Source organism: Amphimedon queenslandica, unplaced genomic scaffold (assembly GCF_000090795.2).
Source record: "Amphimedon queenslandica unplaced genomic scaffold, v1.1 AMPQUscaffold_13509, whole genome shotgun sequence".
Lineage (NCBI taxonomy): Eukaryota > Metazoa > Porifera > Demospongiae > Haplosclerida > Niphatidae > Amphimedon > Amphimedon queenslandica.
The window spans coordinates 498,210-503,927 of NW_003546255.1; the positions used below are offsets into that span (position 1 = coordinate 498,210).

The 5,718-nt window shown below is 36.4% G+C and overlaps 1 long non-coding RNA gene across 1 annotated transcript; it reads left to right on the plus strand.

Moving 5' to 3' along the window:
- The first annotated feature begins 2,766 nt into the window (after positions 1 to 2,766).
- On the plus strand, positions 2,767 to 2,967 carry LOC109591272 (uncharacterized). The gene is made up of 3 exons (XR_002189736.1): positions 2,767 to 2,803; positions 2,849 to 2,899; positions 2,947 to 2,967. It is a non-coding gene; the product is annotated as an uncharacterized LOC109591272 (long non-coding RNA).
- Positions 2,968 to 5,718: the final 2,751 nt, after the last annotated feature.

Genomic DNA, 5,718 nt, shown 5'->3' on the forward strand with positions numbered 1-5,718 from the left:
TGTCTATTGTTATATGGATAATTTCTGTAATGCAGGAGGAGGTTGGAAAAGAGTGGCCAAACTTGACATGAAGAACAGTAATGAGAATTGTCCCGGTGAATTAAGATTGTATCATCAAGATGGTAAACGTGCTTGTGGTAGACCAGTCAGTGACAGTGGTGGTTGCTCTGGGACAATTTTTCCTGTTAATTATGAATATTCTCAAGTTTGTGGCAAAGTTCTTGGTTATCAGAAGGGTCATCCCGATGGACTATATCAAAGTGATAGAGTCAGTCTAACTCACGGTACCTCTCAGTCTCATATTTGGTCATTTATTCCTTCTGGAAGTGAAGGGCTTTCTGATTGTCCTTGTTCCTCCTCCCCTAGAAATATAAATGCTCCTACTTACATTGGATCTGATTATTACTGTGAATCTGCTGAAAACAATGGATTGCCTTCAGATTTTAATCATTTATATACGAATGATCCATTGTGGGATGGTCAAAATTGTCGTTCCAGTGAAGCAGGATGTTGTAAGCGTCCTCTTATTCCCTGGTTTCATAAGAAGTTTGGTTACACCACTACTGATTATATTGAAATGAGGTTTTGTTTCAATGAAGGGACTCATGATGAAGACAGTCCTGTATTCCAGTATGAAATATATGTTAAATAACTTGACAGTATTTTATTTGGTGCCTTTAGTATAGAAATAGTTGGTGCTAGTTTTTTAGTGTCGAGTGTGTGCTATTAATTTGCTTTAATAATAACATTATAGCTGCTCTATTGCATCTTTGGTATTATAGAAATAGTTTTTTGTGTGCTATTAAATTTTATTAAATTTTTTAATAATAGCAATTCTAGTGATGATATTGTGGCAATGTGTCTAAGCTAATGAATCCAGCAATGATAGTTTCCTGCTACTACAGTTTATAGTATTAAACATACATTAATGTTTATAGGCTACAACAACTCTCACGATTGCTAAGAATACTAAAATTATGAAACTAAAATTATGTGCAAAGCAAACTAGCCTAAATTGCAATAAATGTAAACAAGAAACAAATCAACAACAACACTGACTCAATCTTGTCTTTAAAAACCCCCTCCATCATGAGTTAAATTATTATTTTGCCATTTTTACATTTTGAACTCGTTTTATTTCAAGCGGTAATTGAGGGCCAGTGGGGCAATGCCCCAAGATGTTTTTGAATGTAAACTGTGGTACTTGACTATGTAACAATCTTTAGACCACAAATGAGCTCACGATCACGCCTTTGTTGACCACACCACTCATTACCATCCCCTCTCATTCCCCTCTAGCTCTGTATCTGGACTGGGATCTGTGTTCCGCCCCTGATTTCAATGGCCTGGCTCTTCATTTAATCCACCCATCTTTTTTGCCCTTGCATATAGTGTTACATGATGGCACTGATGGATGGATTGGATTGCCTTTTGCTGCTATGTTTCAGTCTATGTGCATTGTATTGGCAGTGCTTTATACTGCTACATATGATGGAAATGTAGTCACTACTGAAAGTTTAACAATACTTCAACGTATGGAACTATTGCTTAATGCCTCTATCACTAGTATGAATGAAAGACTTAATACTATATCTCAAAATATGCAATCTATGGAAACCCGTATAGATCTTTTATCAGAAACACAGAAGACCGGCACTCTTAATGACTTGTATGAAAAACTTAATCAATCATCCTTACCACGATCATGTGCTGAAGTACTTAAAAACTCATCAAACAGCCCTTCTGGTTATTATAATTTAACTGATCCAAATGGTTATCCTGATAGTGTCTATTGTTATATGGATAATCTCTGTAATTCAGGAGGACGTTGGAAAAGAGTGGCCAAACTTGACATGACTAATAGCAATGAGAACTGTCCCACTGGATTAAGATTGTATTATCAAGATGGTGGACGTGCTTGTGGTAGACCAGTCAGTGGCAGAGGTAGTTGCTCTGGGACAATTTTTCCTGTTAATTATGAATATTCTCAAGTTTGTGGTAAAGTCATTGGATATCAGAAAGGTTTTCCTGATGGACCAGATGGTAATGATAGAGTCATTCTAACTCACGGTACCACTCAGTCTCACATTTGGTCATTTTTTCCTTCTCCAAGTGAAGAACATTCTAATTGTCCTTGTTCCTCCTCCCGTAGAGCTATAAATGTTCCTAGTTACATTGGATCTGATTATTACTGTGAATCTGCTCAAACTAGTGGATTTCCTTCTAATTTAAATCATTTTATATACGGATGATCCATTGTGGGATGGTCAAAATTGTCGTTCCAGTGAAGAAGCATGTTGTAAACGTCTTCTTATTCCATGGTTTCACAAGAAGCTTGGTCATACTACTACTGATTATATTGAAATGAGGCTTTGTTTCAATGAAGGGACAAAACAGTCCTGTATTCCAGTATGAAATATATGTTAAATAACTTAATTGGTGCCTTTAGTATAGAAATCGTTAGAAGTAATGATGAACCTCTATCTGTTTTATATCACACACACACACGGTGTCATTTATTACATCCATGTTATTATTATTATTAAATAAATTGCAATTTTAGATTTCATGCTCAAAATAAAGCTAGGTTGTTGAACTCATTTTATTTAAATTCTACCATGCTTGTTTTGATTCTGAATTGACCAATCAGATTGCATTACTACTGATTGCATTACTAGTCCCTAGGAATTTATTTTATCCTAAACCACGCCTTACAACCGTAAAAAAACGAACGGTCTAATTAACGCGCTGCTTTACGCGCACTTCTCAACTGGAGTAAGATGGCGGATTTTTTGGTGAACAGGTAGGCTAAACATTTTCCTCTTTCATCAAATCATCTTTACTGTAGGAGCCACTTTGAGCTCTCTTTTTGTTTCATCTTACTCTACCTATTTCTTCTGTAAGCTCTTTGGTTGTTGTTTTGGCTTTTAAAGCAGTTTTTTATAGGCCTATTCTCATCCTTTGCCAACTGATTCCCGTTTTGGTAAATTTTGCTTCCAGGAGCCAGGGCGCTTGCCACTTCGTTGCTATCAAGACAGAAGTGTATTCACCTGAGTCCTATGACTAATTTCTATCATCAGACTTAGTCTCAGTCCATCAGGACAAGGTACGGTGGAATAACTCACTCAGTTGTCATGTTGCAGCTGGAGTGTGGATGATATGACCATCTTTTCACTTCTTAAAACTATAGGATTGGTCTTTATTCACATGTAAGAATCACTCCAAGGATCATCAGTGTGCTGGAATAGCTGTGCATCGAGTAACTAGCTGTTAATATTGATGTCTAGAATGAAGTTAAACGCTTCCATGATTACATGATTTGTGATGTTAATATAAATGTTAATTACAACATTTGTCTTTCTTAACGTCCAGATAGTTTCAAATTATTGTGAATGTACATGTATAAACTCTTTATAATAAAATATGTGTAAATACAAGAGGCATCATGTATACAAACGCAATGTAGTGATAACAACAATAATAACTGCAGCAACAATACCCATTATGTTTTTTATGATTATAAATATCAAATAAAACTGTCAAGAGAGGATGCAAATGGTGACAAGCCACAAACGAGTGCTAAATGTGATGATTCCTCTCTGCAAGTACTGGATAGTGACACAGACTTTAATACAACACAAGAGGCTCCTACAGTACAAGCTGTGAATTTACAGATAAAGAATGAGAGCCAGAGAGTTCTTGCATCCCTCAACTATCCATAAAGAGCCATCCTATAGTTTTAAGAAGTGAAAAGATGGTCATATCATCCACACTCCAGCTGCAACATGACAACTGAGTGAGTTATTCCACCGTACCTTGTCCTGATGGACTGAGACTAAGTCTGATGATAGAAATTAGTCATAGGACTCAGGTGAATACACTTCTGTCTTGATAGCAACGGAGTGGCAAGCGCCCTGGCTCCTGGAAGCAAAATTTACCAAAACGGGAATTGCCAAAGGGTGATAATAGGCCTATGAAAAACTGCTTTAAAAGCCAAAACAACAACCAAAGAGCTTACAGAAGAAATAGGTAGAGTAAGATGAAACAAAAAGAGAGCTCAAAGTGGCTCCTACAGTAAAGATGACTCGATAAAAGAGGAAAATGTTCAGCCTGCCTGTTCACCAAAAAATCTGCCATCTTACTCCAGTGGAGAGGTGCGCGTTAATTAGACCGTTCGTTGCATAAGGTGATTAAGGTCCATTCTAATAATCTTCCTACGCATTCAATTCTCGCCTAGGGTGGTCTATGATGGCACTGATGAATGGATTGCCTTTTGCTGCTATGTTTCAGTCTATGTGCATTGTATTTGCAGTGCTTTATACTATTACATATGATGGAAATGTAGTCACTACTGAAAGTTTAACAATACTTCAACGTATGGAACTAATGCTTAATGCCTCTATCACTAGTATCAATGGAAGACTTAATACTACATCTCAGAATATGCAATCTATGGAAACCCGTATAGATCTTTTATCAGAAACACAGAAGATCACTCTTGGAAGACTTAATACTACATCTCAGAATATGCAATCTATGGAAACCCGTATATCAGAAACACAGAAGACCACTCTTAATGAATTGTATAAAAAACTTAATCCATCATCGTTACCACGATCATGTGTTGAAGTGCTTGAAATTTCATCAGGCAGTCCTTCAGGTTATTATAGTTTAGCTGATCCAAATGGTTATCCTTATAGTGTCTATTGTTATATGGATAATTTCTGCAATGCAGGAGGAGGTTGGAAAAGAGTGGCCAAACTTGACATGAAGAACAGTAATGAGAATTGTCCCGCTGAATTAAGCATGTATCATCAAGATGGTAAACGTGCTTGTGGTAGGCTAGTCAATGACAGAGGTAGTTGCTCTTGGATAATTTTTCCTGTTAATTATGAATATTCTCAAGTTTGTGGTAAAGTCATTGGGTATCAGAAAGGTTTTCCTGATGGTCCAGATGGTGATGATGGAGTCATTCTAACTCTTGGTACCTCTCAATCTCACATCTGGTCATTTTTTGCTTCTTCAAGTGAAGAGCATTCTAATTGTCCTTGTTCCTCCTCCCCTAGAGCTATAAGTGTTACTAGTTACATTGGATCTGATTATTACTGTGAATCTGCACACACTAATGGATTTCCTTCAAATTTCACTTTTTTATATACAGATGACCCACTGTGGGATGGTCAAACTTGTCGTTTCAGTGAAGCAGCATGTTGTAAACGTCCTCTTATTCCCTGGTTTCATAAGAAGCTTGGTCATACTACTACTGATTATATTGAAATGAGGCTTTGTTTCAATGAAGGGACTCATGATGAAGACAGTCCTGTATTCCAGTATGAAATATATGTTAAATGACCTGGCAGTATTTTATTTGGTGTCTTTAGTATAGAAATAGTTGGTGCTAGTTTTTTAGTGTCGAGTGTGTGCTATTAATTTGCTTTAATAATAACATTATAGCTACTCTATTGCATCTTTGGTGTTATAGAAATAGTTTTTTGTATGCTACTAAATTATTAGAATTTTTATAATAAAAATTCTATAGTTATGATATTGTGGCAATGCATCAATGATAGTTTCCTGCTACTACAGTTTATAGAGTAAGCCACTGATTACTTGATCGCGCACCATCTATATTCGAACATCATTTCTCACAGTTGGCTGAGCAGAAGGCATTAATAACACATCTGCTATCATATCATTCAGATGTATCAGGAATAAACT